Genomic DNA, 18,432 nt, shown 5'->3' on the forward strand with positions numbered 1-18,432 from the left:
TAATTGAGTGTTTTATTTTATGTGTTACCTTTCCTTCTTTTGAATATCTGATTACTACTTAATCCTTTGCAGCTCCCTCAGAGTGAGCAGTAATGGGATCAGCAGAGGATGCAAGTGTATGGCCATGCAGTGTTGGTTCTTGTGTCATGGACAACAGAGATTAGGGTGTTCAGCTGAAGCAGTTGTGATGCTACAATGATACTGTTAATTTTGAATGAGGTGACTGATCTTCCTTCTAGGAAAAATAGACCTTTGGGATCTGCAGATGTTGCAGTATTGCACTGAGTTTGTTTGAAACTCCAGCTCAGGAGATTCTTGACCCCAAGGGTCAAAGTGAATGAAGGTCTTGTTCTACTACCGTTCCCTGTAGACATGGGTCCACTATGGTCAAACTCAGCAGGACAGACCAAAGGTTGACAAAGATGGACAGGATTTGATCTCCTGTCCTGAAAGTGTCATAGAATCATAGAATCACAAGGTTGGAAAGAACCTACAAGATCATCTAGTCCAACTGTCCTCCCATTACCCTTGCTACCACAAGCCACTAAACCATATCTCGTAGCTCCTTGTCCAGACGCCTCTTGAACGCTGCCAGGGACAGCGACTCCACCACCTTCCTGGATGGGCCATTCCAGTGCCTGACCACTCTCTGAGAGAAAAAGTTTTTCCTAACATCGAATTTAAACCTCCTCTGGCGGCAGAGTCAACATGCACTACTACAGCTGTTTCTGCTTTTATTAAAAATGAAGGTTTTCCTTGGTTTTCTGTTCTCAGTGACGTATGCTGCTCTGAGCTGTGCAGGGCCCGGCTTCAGTGGTACCAGGAGAGTGCTCTGCCACAAAGAAGCACAAAGGGATTGCACTTAGAAAGGAATACATTTCTTCAGGACTGCCGGGAGGGAGTTTCTGCAACCAAAAAAGAAACCTCCTCTATCAAGCTTTTCCTTAAAATTACTCTAGAGGGAGTCAAATCTAAAAGTTTATTTATCTTTAAAGTATTTCAAATACAGTTCCTTCTTTTAAGATGTGTATTTTACTTCCTGTTTATTTATTTTAGGCCTGACGTTTAATACAGCGTTTTTGTTTGAATGTGTTTGTGCGTTTTCAGATCAGATACATGCTAATAGTACTTAAGAGGCATTACTCGATGTGTCATTGTCACAGCAATAAATAGCCCTTGAAACCAGCAAATACCAGTTTAGCTTTGAAGGAAACTGAGCCCTAAGAAACAAAAAGGGGAAAAAAAAAAAGTATAAGAGTTTCACATCCCAAAGAAATGGAGATATTGCTTGTATTGAAGATCATTTTCTACAGTGCTTTGTATGACCTCAGTATCTGGTGACACACTATGTCTGTTGCATGACAACTCTGCATTTGAAATGTACCTTTTCAATTGGATGTAGCATCCCATCAGCTACACACTACTAACTTATTTATTATCTGAATATCCTACCTACTATCCTTGCATTGCAAGGATCACTGGACTCTTTTTAAGAATTAAACATATACTGATATAGAGGAGAGGGAATACTGTACTACCTCAAAAATTATTCTGAGGGACAGTCTCTCCCGGGGCAGAGCTACCTCTCTTTAACCTCACTTTGCATACATAACCAGTGAGGCAGCAGACTGGAAACTTTTCTGCTCTTACTAAGCTTCCACTGGTTACAGCTGCTAAATGTCTACTGGATTTCTGACATCAGCAGAAAATAAGCATTTGTCAGACACCCTATGAACTCAGAAGAGAGAGAGCAATACTCATGAGGTTCCCATCCAGGGATTCCTCCACAATCATTGAAGGAATTACACCCACTGTCTCACAGAAAAGACTATCTGGTATCTGGCAACCCAGAAACGCCACAAATTCCCTAAGATCTAAACACCAAGCAGAGATAATGAGTGGGAGGCCAGAGCTAGCAGTTGAATTTCAACCTGGTTTCACTCATCAATGAACACATCCTGGTGTGATTGCAGGCAGATCCCTGTTTGTGCTGAGCCTTGTGCTTTCAGAGCATCTGCATTTCTTGATGGGGGAAATGGGGAGGATGTGGGGGCAGTAGTTAGCAGCAGATAGAACTGATCCAATCACATATCTGCATATGAACTTGTCACTTAGACTGCCATTGCAGTCATCAGAAAGACAGGGATTTCTGTAACTGATTCATTTGTCTTAGGATAGAAGTCTAAAAGAGCTGAGCTGAGCTGAGCCCTAAGACATGTAGGTGTCTGAAGTTAGCTGAAATAGTTTCCCTTCTGCACAGCTGCTTATAAAGGAAAGCACAGAAGAAAGCTCAGGCCACTGGTAGAGCATGGGAAATAGTATCTTAGCTGACTGATATTTCTGATTTCCAAAACAATTCTTTCAACCTTTGTTTCACATAGGCCTGAGGCATTTTGAAGAAGTCCCTGGAAGGCACTACTCTGTCTCCATACTCTGCCTCAGCTTGCTGGGTGATGGGCAAACATCTGTTCTGTGGGAAGACTGTTTGCATCCCTCTTTGTCATCACAATTGCTACTGACCTGGCAAAGAGAAATTGAATAGGACATCTTAACTGATAAGTACATCCATGTTGGTGCAGGATTTTGCAGCTTGATCTTCTGCAGTTTACCATCAATATTCTCCTGGGTGCTGAGCTCCAGAGCAGCTCTGTGCAGCCAGCTTAGGTTGCTCTTGTTGTCTCTGATCAGCCCGAGGGATGGATAACCAGCAAGCCTGTTACTGCAGGCTGGGAGATCTCTCTTCCTCTGTGACTATCTCCTTTCTGTAAAAGTCCCAGTTGATTTGGGAAAGAGGAAGCCATTGATCAGAAATGACTGGCTGTGGTAGGGGAGAGTCATGTTGGCACTCTTTTTTGAAGCCTGATGGGACATGGGTTTGACTTTCAGCCCTCTGTACCCTCAGAAAGTGCCATGGTCTAACCTAACCCAACTCAACACAGTGCATTCCAATGGTCTCCGTCTGGGCCTGGGTGGAAATTTTCCAGTCTTTGCTGATAGTCCAAACTAAACTAAGCTACAAACAAACAAATAAATAAATGAAATTTCAATGAGAAACTTCAGCTTCAATGCATCCCCTTTTCTTACAAAGATACTAGATTGAAAAAAATATGTTCAAATTTCTGAGCTACATTTTTCTTTTTGCTCTTTCTAAACATAATAGTGAGTTTCCCTGAGGAAAAATGCAGGCAATAGGACTGGTGGATCAGCTATAGCTGTGTTTTTCTAAGAAATCATCTGGATGAAAAGGAAACCGGGGTTAATATGAAACATTGCCCTACACCTTACTCTGGCTCAAAGAATATATTTTCCTTTTCTGTCTCTCTTTTGCTTTTTTTCTTTCTCCCGTTCTTCCCTTCCCTTCCCTTCCCTTCCCTTCCCTTCCCTTCCCTTCCCTTCCCTTCCCTTCCCTTCCCTTCCCTTCCCTTCCCTTCCCTTCCCTTCCCTTCCCTTCCCTTCCCTTCCCTTCCCTTCCCTTCCCTTCCCTTCCCTTCCCTTCCCTTCCCTTCCCTTCCCTTCCCTTCCCTTCCCTTCCCTTCCCTTCCCTTCCCTTCCCTTCCCTTCCCTTCCCTTCCCTTCCCTTCCCTTCCCTTTTTAACATGAGATTAATCAGATTTTCCAAAATTCATGAAGAGAAAGTTCATCTCTCAGTGTCATGTCTATGTACAGCAATTGACTGCCCTCTCTCACAGTCAAAGCCCAGCACCTATAGAACTTTGTAAAAGTACACCTCACTTAAATTAGAAGGAAGGCTACTATCTTTGCTGCATCTAACCTTTTATAACTAGATAGAATATTAAAAATTTTTCATCTTCAAAGAACTTTATAAGCATTTGTTTGTTAGTCTTCATAGTAACCTTGAGAAACTCTATTACTGTTAACATTGTGTTTGTGAAGGAAGCTGAGATAGAGTTGATCTGTTCACAATTTTCCTTACAAGCTGCTCACCAGAAAAAATTGCATTGTATGCTGGGAGATCTGGGTGGGCAAGCCAGCAGCAACCACTAGCAAGGACTGCCAGCACAGCAGCCTGCCCTGGGCTACAATTAGACAATATTATCATTGAATTAGCAGTGGTCGCTTGCATCAGCGCTACAGTTGTTCCTACCTACCGGTGGAACTGCAGCAGTGGGAACGTTCTTTGGATCAAAGTCAGTAGAGATGTAGCAAAACAGATTTGTCCACGACCAAGCCTATTAGCCATTGCAACATAATTATTGTGTAAATACTATAATTAAGTTTAGCTGGAATTATGAACTCTTAACTTGGGATGCAAGTCATAGCTAGGTTGTGGAGAGGTGAAAACAGTAGTGCCAGTAACTCAGTTCAAATAGTTTTTCCTGCTTGTATTTATTTTATCTTTTCTTTCCAAAGAGATTGTTGATCTTGAAAGTAGATGCATCCCTCCTGGAGGAGGGTGTCGCAAGCATTTTTACATGGCAGTGAGGCCTGCCTCCCACAGTGCCTCTGAGAGGGAAAAGAGCAGAGGGCATGTGTCAAAAATTGAGAATGCTGATCACTTCCTGAAGGACACTGAGTAGCATTAGCCCCACTAAGTGGTACCTAACCATAGATATGCATTGCTGTCATCAGAAGTGCAGTGGCCCAGATTTGTGCTCTCAGGTGATGCAGTCTGCAGAGTCTTTCCAGTTGTCTGCCTCAGGACAAAAATATCCACAGATATATAAAACTATTTAGAGATAGCTAATTAACTTTAAATTTATAACTGTTCTTCATCCAGATTATTTTGCAATAATCATCAGTCTTCAACATTTTGGCTTCACCTAATTTAGTTAAATAGGTGAAGACAAACCCATCCAATTCCCTGTACAAATATTTTTATTTCATTTCTTAAAACTAGCTCACTTTAGCTCACTTAGCAGCTGATAATTAAAAGACTTTTGAAAAGTGATGGAACTACCTCATCATTCAGAATTTATGCCATCTATTAAAACCATGGAGAATACTGCACTGGGGCAGATTGTGTTGCATCTGCTCTCCTGGGGATTCTTGTTCCTGCTTCTGCAATGCCTTTTCCAAATTATTCCCAAAGACAAGCATTGAAATATTTGCAGATTCACGGTGGCTATGCCTCTGCTACACGAGAAATCCCTGGTACAGCTAAGCCACTTACATGTAGAAGAGGTATCTCTTTCGTGCTCAAGCTTAAAAAGAAAAGTTCAATTTTTTTTTTTTTTTTTTTGTCCTTGCTTTTCTAACTAATCACTGAAAACACTGCTGAGCACTGCTTTTGTCCTTCACAAAAGCATGCATAAGTACTACACCCTGTATTAGCCAGTGGCTGCAGTGTGAAAGGGAGAAACACACCAGCACAGAACAGAAGTAGGCTCATTTTTTTTTCAGCAGATGATTCGAAGGAAATATATATATATCTATATATACACAAACAGATTTTTTGCAAACTCTCTCCTTACTTGTGGCATTGACTTCTCACGGTGCATTTTGGTGGAACTGAGTCCTGAATGATCATAAGATGGGCAGTAGATGTGGCTCTGCAATCTCATGTGGGGTTAGTGTTAATATCTGCTTACTTATGTCATTGCTATGCCATTTGGGCAGTAGAGTAACTGTACCATGGATAAACATACGCAAGAGCAAGCACCACATGGAAGATTTACAACTCAGAGGTGATATCAAGAGAATAGGGCTTCACTGCCTCTAGTGCCTGCTGGAATCCAGAACCAAAGAAGTTGCTTTATTGAGTGTGAACCCTAAGCTAGGAGCCCTGCTGGGCCTGGGCTGGAGCTATGTGGAGCCAAATGGGGGAGCCTTGCACTGTCCCAGAATGCTGGAGGATGTGGTGCAACAGGGATTTGGTCACACAAACACAGATGTTTATCTGAAGTGTAAAAGCCCTTGTTTATTCTTGTCACTCATGTACTCTATGACTCTATTTCATAGAGCTGGCCCCTGTGGCCACTCAGGACTGGGGCCATCTCTGTGTCCCGCATCTCCCCCCACTTCAACTTCCTCCGTTTCCTCAGCTTCACTTGGGGCCTCATGTCCCTGCCCTCCATGGCCCTGACTCCCTGTACCAGACCACATAGGGTTAACCAGGTCTGGTGGAGCAATACAGCCTACATCTGGGTTTTCTCATGCCAAAAAACAGCTGTAAAAAAGGCTTTGGTGCCTATCAGTCCTGATATGAAAAGAGATGTCCACTGAAAAATAAAAAGTTCCTCCCTAAAACAAAAATACCAGAAAAGATGAGAAAACGAGCAAAAGCTCTGCTTTGCTGTGCTTAAGACAGTCTAGGTGGCAGCACGCACAGCAGGTTAATGGAATCACCTCTCACCCCTGGAAACTAGTTTAAATCTTGCCTTAGGGTAATAAAGGAAAATTGCATCTGTTGGTGTCAAATTAGTCCCTTAGCGGACTTTTCTCCACATCACAAATTCACTGCAAATTTTGCACAATTTGTCATGATTGGCAGGATCTGCTGGGAAGAAGCTGGAGATGGGAATAGCTAGGGTTTGTAGGCCAGAAGTCAGGGGCTGTTTGCAGATGGCTTCTGCAGTACCAGTACTTTGCTGTCAGAACAAAGCCTCAGGTTCATTCCCGCTCATCAAAGCAGGGGAAACAAACAGAGAAGCACTATCTCATGACAAACTTAAACTACTATTCACCTCTACAGCCAAGGAGGTTGGCCGGAACAAGATCCCACCTATTGATATGCACTAACAGCCCACTGAGTAGAGTTATTTAGGGTTTATGAGAGCAAAAAATATAGTCACGTATTACTGGAGTTCAAAATATTCAGATATTTTAAAAAACAGTGGTCTTGGCATAAAGAAAACTGAACATTCTGATGAAATTGGGCCATTTCATGTGGACCATGATGTATGAAATACCAATTTGAGAGAGTGTTCCTGTCTGAGTCTGCAGATGTACCTCTGCTTCACTCACTGACACACATCTGTGTCTCACACTTGTGCTGTCAAAACAGAGTTAGAGTATAAATGTCTTAAAGAGCACTTTTGTACATTAGAGATAATGGGATATCAGATTCTATCTCCTTTTGGTTCTGATACCTCAGCAAAACCAGCATAGATGGAACTGGGAGCTTGCTAAGAAACAGGCTGGAGAACTAATCCGAAGTTACTTTGTTCCGTGGTGTCATTTTAGAAACAGCGGATACCATCAGCATAAGGCAGTATACCATAAATGTTGGATGTCCTTGCTTCAGGTTGGAGGACTTTGTCAGATAGCTGCTTTCCAGATTTATTGACTTCGTTCATATCCCGTTGAAAATTCTTAATAATGGTGCTGAGTTGGATATAAACACATGTTTAATGTTTTTGACGGTGAAACCTGAGTACTTTGCAAAGGTTAGCTGAAATAAGTGGCAACAACACATGCATTTTCTTTCAAACAACAGGCGCCATCTCTATGCCTATTTTTGATGCATAGGCTCTCTTGACAAAATACTCCTTAGAAGAGAAGCATAGAATCATAGAATCATCCACCACAACTCTGGGCAGCCTGTTCCAATGCCTCACCACCCTTACTGTAAAAAATGTCTTCCTTATATCTGATCTAATTCTTCCTTCTTATACTTTGAAACCATTTCCACCTATCCTATCACAACAGACTCTGCTAAAGAGTCTGTCCCAAAACCTCAGGCGATTTAATCCAGCTGGTCCTTGCTGCTGCTCCCTGCTGATCTCTCTCTGTGCTGATCAAGGAGGCAGATGACAGCATGCCTGCAAGCCTAGTGCTTCCCTGTGCCTCTTGTAGGGCTCAGTGGGGCCACTAGATCCAGGAGTGGAGGCAGGGGAGAGCAAGCCTCGTTGCATCCTTGGGAAAGGCTTAAAGCCTATAAGTAGAAGGCTAAAAGCTGTACTCTGGAAGCTAGGGCTGGATCAGGCCTGGCAATGCCTGTCCTGGATCTGTAGAGAACTCTTGCCTGACACAGGGACAGCCACTGCACAGTGTGCGTGGAGGGCATGGCAAACTACTGAAATTAAAACTCTCTTTTCAATGTAAGTATGTTTTCTACATAGCTACAGTACTTTTAAAAGCAAATTCAGATAAAACTCAGAAGTTCTGTCTGAAAAGTAAAGTTCTTACATCTATTTCCCACCTGTTAGCACACTCAGCAGCTCCCTTTGAGTGATTCATAGCACAGTCTTGCATTTATTTAACAGTCTGCTGTATGGCAGATCCCTGTCTGGCTCTCTAACATGAGTAAGTGCTAACATTTAAGGAAAAATAAATCTATTTTCTGGTGGAAGCAGGCAATGACAAGAAGGAGCAATTAGGTGGACCATGCTTCAAAAGAAGTGAGCTTTTGTGTCTCTAAAGGCCTACTACAGAACTGAGCTAAATGCCTCAAGGTGACGGATACAGACTCGAGCTCTCCCTCAGCACTGGGAAGGTGAGGAATGGAGAAAGGATTCAGAACTGAAATATACTCAACTTTTTCTAAAGTTCTGTCTCATTTCCTGTTTTCCTAAATAATAACAGCAACAACAACAACAACAACAATAATAATAATAATAATAATAATCCCCAGAGTGTACCACATTAACCCCTCGATCATTTGTCCATAGTTAGGAGTAAAAATGACTTGAAATTCAGCTTCATATTCCATATTCCAAATTCTACTTTCATGTTCCATATAAGTGAAAGAGCATTTTCAATAGCTCTTAGTGCATACGCAGATGAATACAGACATGTCCACCCTCCCTGCACATAGAATCATAGAATCATAGAACCACAGAATCACAGAATGGCCTGGGTTAAAAAGGACCACAATGATCATCTAGTTTCAACCCCCCTGCTATGTGCAGGGTTGCCAACCACCAGACCAGGCTGCCCAGAGCCACACAGTTATGAGTGCAAATGGGACATAGCCTCCTCCATCCTAACCTGTGCAAATAAGGCTTTCATTTAAAAAAAAAAAAATTAAAAAACGATCAGAACAAAAAAGGCCATGTAATATAATGTGCAATGGGTAGCTGAGGATAAACAGAGACCATGTCATAGGCAAGGTCTGACAGTGGAGGAAGGATACTGATCTATACTTGAGTTAGTCATGGTTTCTGTACGAATCTGTAGATTATTTTTCCTTCAAGAAAATACAGCCCTGAACTATTTTAATCTAAACCAGCACTCTGTTAGCTGGTAAAAACAGTGAGGTCTCATCTTTTTGCTGGCTGCTCACTAACAGCATAAATTAGACTTAGAAAATTCCTTCTGTCGTGGATGTCTGATGCATAAATAACACCATATGTTCAGCAGCAGTTTAAATAAAATATCATTTTTACCTTGACAATGACAGTCTAATTTAGGAGCTTTGTCTGTAATCAAAATTCAAACACCGAGGCGTTTTGCTTAATCTTAGTAAAATACCACATTACTTCTGTGCTGCCCTTAAACTATAGAAAGCATAGCAATATACGGGGAGAAATTAATCCCTATCATCTTTTAGCTTTGTGCTGCCAATATATACCAATCAGAAAATCTAAATGTCATCAGGAATGACCCACAGAGTGAAAAATTTGTTCCTAGGAGCATATGGACCCCCCTGGCTTCAGGAAATATTTGAAGAGTGTATACACATTTCGTCAGGATTTTTGAAATCCCAGGGGGAAAGGAAGGAATAAAAACATGACAGAGTAATTTAAAATGGCAGGTATAGCGCTTTTCTTGCTCAGCACTGGAAATCAGCTATCTAATATTAACAGCAGCCATTATTTTTATTAATCCCATTAAAAAGGCTAGCACCTGCCATCTCCCAGATTTCTGAGACTGATTTAATTTTTCCTTTCCCTTTGAGGCAGTGATTATGCGTAGGTCGCTCTGCAAGTAATGTCTCCTATTTATTTCCATAAGACAGCTACAAAGAGCACCATAATATTATTTGACAGAGCAAATTCTCTGCTACAAAACACTGTTTTTCAACGTAGTCACCACCGTTAGCCGACTCGAGCAGATGAGCTATTGAGATGCTCTTCATTTTGTAGTGTGGCAGCTGTGCATGGCCGCCTGGAGCAGTCTGTGCTGAGCACAGGGAGAAACAAACCCTTGCTGTAGGCAGCAGCAGCAGGTCCCAGGAGGATCAAGCAGCTGGTGGGTGCTTCCCTGGGGAAGGATGCGGCCCTGTGCCCTGCCTCAGGGACAAGATGCCTGGCTGCTGCCCTGCTGAAGGATGGAGGTGGTAGAGACACATCCCAGCACTGTGCTGTGGAGACCTGCTTCCTTTCTGCTCTCCTGCTGCCCTGTAGTTCATTGAGTCCAGGCATTCATTCACCTCCTGTGTGTCCCTCCACTCTCTGTGGGAGTTATTCAGATGGCAGGGGATGAGCTCCTTTTCTTATTCGGGGTTGGGCAGAGTATTTTAGTAGTTTGGGATTATTTTAATCCATTCCAATGAATAAAAATGGAAAACAACTTACAGCTGATGACAGCTAGCTTAATTCATCCTTTTCCTGAGAATATCATGCTGCCTGCCTCAGTCACTACTCATCGGTCCTTCTCAGGGCCCCGATGCAGAAGAATTTGCTTTACTGATGCTGGTTTCAGATGAGTTCTTCAGTAACCTCAGAGCTTGCTTTGCTCTCCTCTTAGGAATTTGAATAGGACTTTTCCAAAGTCCTGGAATAACACTATTAAACACTTCAGCCCTGCAATTATCCTATCCTTCTTTTCAAGGCTAGTTATAATCATCTCTCCCTCTCTCTTTTATAAATACGGACTTTATTAACACAGGTAAACTCTGTAGCCTTCTGACTGTAGGCGAAGGTGATGTGGGAAGTCTGACACAGGCCCTGACACCAGGCAGTGTTTGCTGTGGCAGCAGCCACAGCAGTCTCTCGGCACAGGCAGGTAGCCACAGAGAACATCGGTGAGAAATGTTCCACCAGCCTTCAACCGCAAGATTTTCAAAGGCATTGCACATATTTTTCAGGCTACTGCACGAAGCATTCCCTGGAGAGCACAGTGGGTTGGATTTACTGCTGCTGGCACAGGGTGTGCGTTGCACTCATTTAGTGAGAGTTTTCCCCATAAATCACACACGAGTTACCTACTTTTGCCTCTGCAGCAAAGGAATGAGAGGCTGCCCCTGGTGATGGATGGCTTAATGGTAGATGCTTTCTAGGAGTGTGTAGCTGAAGAACTGTGATGTTGGAACATTACACAGAGATGGGTTTGCTCTGTGGCATTCCGTGCCACAACAGACTGCCTCTGCTTCTGAATTTCTCAGGGATTTTCACAGCTCATTTGCCCTCAGGTTCAAGAACATGAGTCATGCTACCATCAACAGCAGAAAGCAAGCTCTGGTGATACGATACACATGAGGACTGCTGCTTCAACTGGTTTCTTGTGAGACCAAACTGTGTTGCAAACGCCATGACTAAATGCATGTGACTCTATGCCTACATAACAAGAATGGCTATAAGTGGCTATGAGTGTGGCTCTTATCTCTGGCTCCATCGCTCATCCTTTGCGTGGTGCCATGATGTGCCATGTAGTATGAGGCAATGTAGGGACATAAGGTCTCAACGGAAGCATCCTTTCCTATGCAGAACTGCAGAGGAAACAACCTTCATTGCTGCTGGCACAAAATCAGCGGGTGACTCCATACAACCTTTGCTGTACTCCCTGTTATTATTCAAGCCCCAAATCTCTGTTTAGCAAGTTTTGATTTTCAACACTGTTCTAACACAGAATGATGCCTAGAGAGAGGTGTGCAGGCAGAATCTGGCTTACAGGTTTGATCTTGCCTACTAGAATAGAAAAGACCAGGCCAATGCAGTGTGTACCACAGTGGTCCCTTCCTTTTCCTCTGGGAAGGTGCATGCCTGGAGAGGAAACGTGCTACCTGGTTATCTTTCATCTCTCAGCCTGTTCTCTAACATGCTAAAAGCAACGCACTGCATGCTGCAAATTTTCGTGTTTGTGCAGGGAATGGGGAGAGGGTGGATGAAATGCCAGGAAAATGATGAATAGGAAGGTAGAAATATTTGATATTTGAATTATGAACTTCTGACCTCATCAGCATTTATCTATGGATGGTTTAGGTAGATCATTAATTAGCTATGTTGTTGGTCCAGAAGCTCCAGGGCAGACCTAATGTATAATTGCAATCCGTCAGGATTTATTAAACCAGGGTTGGCAGAATGCAGGTCCAGTTATGATACCTTCACTCCAGCCACTCAGTCACTTTCCAGTGTGTCCAGGCTAAGGAACACTGACAAGCTTCTTCTGATGCCATGCAGAGGCAAAATTTAGGTCTCTAGTTCGCCTGTCAGAACAAGTGTTGCATGTCCACATTTTTACCCAGATGAAACATTTACATCTGGATCACCCAGGAGAACTCAGCTCTAGTATTATTGTGATCCAGTGGCTGGATGCAGAGAAAACTTGGAGAGGAATGGACAAGTTAAATGTCTGAGCAGGAGCCAGCAACATTTTCCACCAGGCTCTGGTCAGCGCCTGCCCGCCTCACTCAGGCTGAGCTTTTGCATTAGTCAGGGAAATCCCAGCCTCACAGTCATCCCGTGACATCCCTTGTGGGAAAAAAAGAAAAAAAGAAAAAGAAAAAAGAAATAGAATATGCTAAAGAATAATAAAAATAGCTGCTTCAGTTTTGATAGTTCTCCCATAATCAAAACCCATTGCCCAGATGTTGGATTCCCAACAGAACAGTAACAGCCCTCAGTAGCTGAGAACTGGTTATGAAGGTGGGAAGGACACTCCAGAGATATAAAGATATTTATATCAAAGAAGGCTTCTTGCTTGCTCAGAAATCTGATCCAAAAACTTCTAAAGTTTGTGACTATTTCTTCTGCACATTCTGAGAAAGCATGTTGAATGAGGACAGTTTATACTCTTTCCACAGCTGTAGCATGCATAAATTCTGCCTTATTCTGCACAGTAGAACTGGTCTGTATGAACATGATTTTAGGACGTGGGTGGCAAGAATGTCCAGCACACGTGCACTGCTTCTATACAGGTGATAAAGAACTCTGGTGATGACAGCACTGGATTTTCTTTCTGCTGGCTTAAAATTTATTTCACATATGGTTTGCTTTCTTTTGTAACTAGACGATGATTTCATTGATTTGATTGCTATCTTATGAACCTTATATTGTCTTATATCACCACGACTGCCTGCAATGAAACATCTCTCCCGTGTGATAAAAAGAATGCCAGGTCAATTTGTGTGCATGCCGGTGATAGTGATATGTGCAGAAGAGAAGAAAGCAGTGTGAGCAGGATAACAAATCTTAGAGAGACTTCCAAGGGCCAGACAACAATGTTCCAAAAGAGTCATAGCTTATTCTGCTCAATAGACTTTATGAGCATGACTCTAAATAAAATCTTTGTTAAAGTTTCACCGTGGCAGATACCTGGACTAGATGTTGTGCCTAAGAAAAGCTAAAATCTGTTGAGATCAGGCCTTTGTATTATATCTGTGCCTGCAAAATAACAATGATCTTTTATAGTTGAGAGTTTTGTATTTAATTTATTGTGAAGCTTTCTTCAGCTTTTGATTCTTGTGTGATTTTAAACCAGATCTTTTTAAGCTCCGTAAAAGTAAATGTATGTATTTCAGCTGAGCCTTCACTATATGGAACTCTCTGTCTAGTAAAATATCACTGACAATGATACTGTTACATCTGTTTACCGAAGAGCTGAGATTTACTTTTGTTCTTCAGGGAGAGAGATGTCAGTCTATAGATCTGGAACAGTGGGTTTGAAGCTCTCCTTGGTGATTTGCTCATCTCACTACGCTACGTGTCAGGAGAACAGGTATGTCTTTTGCCTTCATGGCCAATTACTATTAGTGTCTGCTGAAAAACTCTGATGACTGGAGCGATTCCCCAGGGCACCATATCCCCGTTTCAGCTGGCTAAGGTAATTCAGGGAGTTCTTTCCTTATTAGCTTAGTCCTGCTGAAGCAGGCGTACACCAGGGAAAGATCACAAAGACAAAGGGAATTGATATTTTGGCAGGTACCACACTTGATAATAGCTCTGGAAATAGTACCTTCCAAAATTAGCATATGTAGGGCTAAATTCTGCCTATTACTTAGCATAGACATCAGAATTAAATCTGATGGGAACCGACTGTCCTCCCAGAAGGGGTCTTTGGAGAAGCTCCATTGTTTCTTTGGCCTGGATGAAGCAAGCAAGGCGGACACAGGCAAGGGAATTCTCAGGAAGCAGCTTTTGCTGGAAAATGCCGATTCATACTGAGAGACACCTAGCTGGCTTTCAGATAACAGAAGCCACACTCTTATCATTGGTGCCCAATGACAGAACAAAAGGCAACGAGCACAAACTGGAATACAGGAAGTTCCATATGAATATGAGGAAAAAATTCTTTGAGGTTTATGGAGAACTGGCATAGGCTGCTCAGAGAGGCCATGAAGTCTCCTTCTCTGGAGTTATTCAAAATCTGCCTGCACATCTTCTTGTGCACCCTGCTCTAGGGAACCTTCTTTAGCAGGACGTTGGACTAGGTGATCCCCAGAGGTCCCTTCCAACATCGATTATTCTGTGATTCTGTGATACTCTCTCTTGACTGCAGTTTCTGATCTACATTTTGCCCTTTCCTGTGACTGGCAGACAGCACAACTTTAAATTTCTAAAGCTGCAGGAAAGGAGTTGACTTGGCCATGACAAAAGTCCATGCTGATCTTTTCAGTGGCTGTGAGCAATGGGTACAACACACAACACACATCCAGGATCATTTGAATAAATCTAATCTGTTTCTGAAAGTGGTGGTCTCATCTTGTCCTGTGGGCTCACTCCTTCACTCTCACAGCCCTCCCTAGTGCTGTCACTAGCACTTACGTGGCCCTGTGGTGAGCTGGATCAAAGAGAGCATCCCATTGCAAAACCATCTCTCACCCACTCCTTTGACCATGAAAGGCTTTGTACTGATATGAACAAGTGCTTCCTCAGAAGAGCTCTATCTGCCTCTGCTAGGAGTTTGCCTCCTACAAATGGCTCAGGAAAGGAAAGGTGGAAATTAAAGTAGCAGGGAGCAACTTGCTGCTGTCCAGCTTTCCTGGATTTTGTGATAGACTTTTTCTAGACTTTCCCCAAGTGCCACAATGGGATAAGACAGATCAAACCCAACTTGGAGTAACTCAAAACACTTGTGAATTCACAACACCTCTGAGCACAGGCCATGAAAGCTGCACCTGCTTAGTCCGTACTGCATTATTTTGTTTCATCTTGTACTTCAATGTTCCCCGCAATTTGAGAAAACTATACTTAAAGTGCCAGGAAACCTGACTGAAAATATGTTCCACAAACTCCCTAGGGCAGTTTGTGAAAAAGACAGTGTAGTTCAAGTAGCATCACACATGTTTAAAATTGCAACAGACACTTTGAAACCATGTGTTGTGTAATGATCAGGGTGCTAAATTTTGTCAGAGCTGAGGGATCTGGTTTCTCTGAGAAGTGCTAATGTTTTCTGATGCTGAGTAGAAGCTGTGTTTAAAAGAAATGATCAGAAAGCACAAGCCAGTTTATAAGAGCATTAGTGCTTCAGATGTGGTTTATCTACTTAGCAGCAAACACAGCCTGCAGCAAACATTTTGGATGTAGGAAACACACCATCCTATCTGCACACAAACCTCACATAGCAGTTTGCTCTGATAGTAAAATTAATCAGTGATTAAAGTGCTGTAACAGTAAAGTTAGTAAAAAGTGATGTGTCAGAGAGAATCCATTATTTAATGGTAGGCACCTTTCTGTTGAAATTGAAGGCTCAATTCTGACTCTTGGCCGAATCCAAAACGCATTAGTAATTCCAGTGATTTGAATCTCATCCAAGACTTTCTCAGAGCTGTTCCTAATAATCTGTCTGCACTGTCTTGCATTTGGAGTTGCCCCATTATGGTACTGCAGATCTGTTGCATCTGATGTTCTTGGTGTTCGTAAGCGCAGTCAATGACTCACCTGTCAGCAGAACCTGTCCCTGCTATGATGGACCAGAACAATTTACAATTTGTCTAAGAAGGAAGTCCAATTCCATTTTGAAAAATGGGAGCTTGTTTAGGAGAAGAAAGATGAGAAGATCTGGAGCAATCACTGGCCGTCTGGGACCAGACCAACAGTTTTCAGTCCACATAGCCCCAAACTGTCATTCTTTGATCTCCACATAGAGAAGGACTCTCTTTTTGAAAGCTCAGTGTGTAACTTCAGTCTTCTGGTTGACTTGAATTTAAAATCCAAGAAACTGCAGAAGTGCACAGATCCCAAAGCAGGATGCAATAATCAGGGCTCCTGCAACTTCATTTAGCGTCTTGTTCCTGTTAGCACTAATTTCAATCCCTACCTGTATAGTGGTGTAGGGTAATTTCCTTGTAGGAGAAATGTCAGGGCAGACTGTCAGAGAATGAACTTCTAGCATTCTCTCAGTCTTCATTGTGCTCTGTCACCAAATCTCAGGAGAGCCCCATAAACAAGGTAGATATGCTTCTGCCAGGATTCTTGCTACTCCTTAGCTAAATTCAACAATTCCAGTCCTACCTCATCCTCAAAACATGCCAGCATTGTAGGCTAGTATGGGATTCCTCATCTCTCACTTCACGAAGTCCAGCTCAATGAACTAGATGAAAGCCCTGATATTTAATTTGTTTCAATATTTCAGGAGTTTTAGGAGTCTTCAACAGTACCACTACCACAACAGTAGCTCACCTGAAAAATATCTTTTGTTACAATCACTGTAAATTTTCAGCTGTTGTGAAACGCAAACCTTTAGCCATTTAAAGGCCATTTATGTTATGTTTAATAACAACTCCTTTCTAGCATGACAGAGTCTTTCTGATTTGTATGTCCTTACCTGAGTGGGAGCATGTACCTTTTATAGTTTTCTAAACGTTTTTTACCAGAAAGCACAGTGATACATTCTTGGTACTCTATTCTGGTATCGACCATCAGCACAAGGAAATGCTGTAGTTGCTAAAGCCTGCTGTATCCACTTGCAATTTGTGTGATCTTCTTAACAAGGCCAAGATGCCTTCTTCAGATGCCAGGCTGCTCTACTACACATACCCCACATCATGAAATCTGCTCTGGGACTACAGAATGAAAGCTGGATTAACGTCAGTAGCCAGAACAGGTCTGCATCCTCTGTAGAGTCTGTGTCTTGCCATCTGTTAGAGTAAGAATCCTAGGCAGGAATACGGAGCGTAAGAAATAGGAAGGAAATGTTGTTGAGCTGGTGGGATGTAAGTGCTTCAGTGTAGGCATCTGGAAATGAATGGGATCTCTCCTAACACATAATGAAAACAATTCAGAGTAGTGCCACTTCATGCAGTACTGAGTCACAGGATATGTCCTTATGAGTCCTAGCACCTCATATGAGAGGTGTGCACATCTGGAGGCAGTGATTAGAGGATGGTTTCTGCTGTAGCTGTTCACATCCAGATGCAGCTAACCCAGATGCTAGGGAGCCTCTGAATGACATTCACAGGAGTGGCATATTCTGAAGAAATCACAGAGACTGATAAGGTTTACTCCCTATGCTTGGTAAGCATATCACATGACCTTTGCTTCAGCAGTAGGATAGACATAGTGCAAGTCAGCATTTAGGTTGAAGATTCAGGGACCAAACAAAGCCAGTAGCTACAAGATAAGCTGAAGGTCAGGGGAAGGGTGAGCAATAACAGCCTTCAGTTGTCAGCCTGCTCAGGAGCAACTGCAAGTTCTGCCTGCTCCCACCAGTCAGTCACACAGGGTTACTTCAGCATGACCCAAAGCAGTTGCTTATTCAGTCATTCCTGCCAGGCCTCACTGGCAGGGAGGTCTGGTCCAAACCTAGGACCCAGAAACAAGCACTTGGTTTTTATTTGAGAAAATAAACAGAGCTAGGGTTTCAAACTGTGGGTATTAAACACCCATGAAGAACTTGCACGGTACAGGTCATTCTCCCTCCTTGGCTTGAAAGATTCCGCATGAAAATCTGGCAGACCATATCTAAGCAACAAACACATTTGTCCCACTGTGGGATCTATTTTGAGACAATTCTTGACCAAAGAAGGGCTCAGCCTGAAGAAAACATTTTCCCCAGTCAGTAGTAACTCGCAGAAGCAATTTTTAAATGTGCTTAATGTTGGACAGTCTGTTATTAAAGTCTGAATTCATGAGCATCAACAGAAGCCAGTTAGTGCCAGACAGAAAACACTTCTGACAGTTTCCCCACATAATTCCTGGTGTTGGGAACACTGTAGGAAGATTTATATTCAATTAAGCTAATACGAAGAAATAAAGAAAGTGATCACCCTTTCAGCTTCTTGCATTTGTGTAACTCTCCTCTTGCAAATGGCAATTCTGTCAAATGTCACAGTTATTTTGTAATTTCGTTTTTTAACTGACAGGATCCTTGAATGGCCATTACTAATATATCTCGGTATGCAAAGCATGGCTATGATACAATGAAGGAAAA

This window comes from Gallus gallus, chromosome 3, assembly GCF_016699485.2.
Source record: "Gallus gallus isolate bGalGal1 chromosome 3, bGalGal1.mat.broiler.GRCg7b, whole genome shotgun sequence".
Classification (NCBI taxonomy): Eukaryota; Metazoa; Chordata; class Aves; order Galliformes; family Phasianidae; genus Gallus; species Gallus gallus.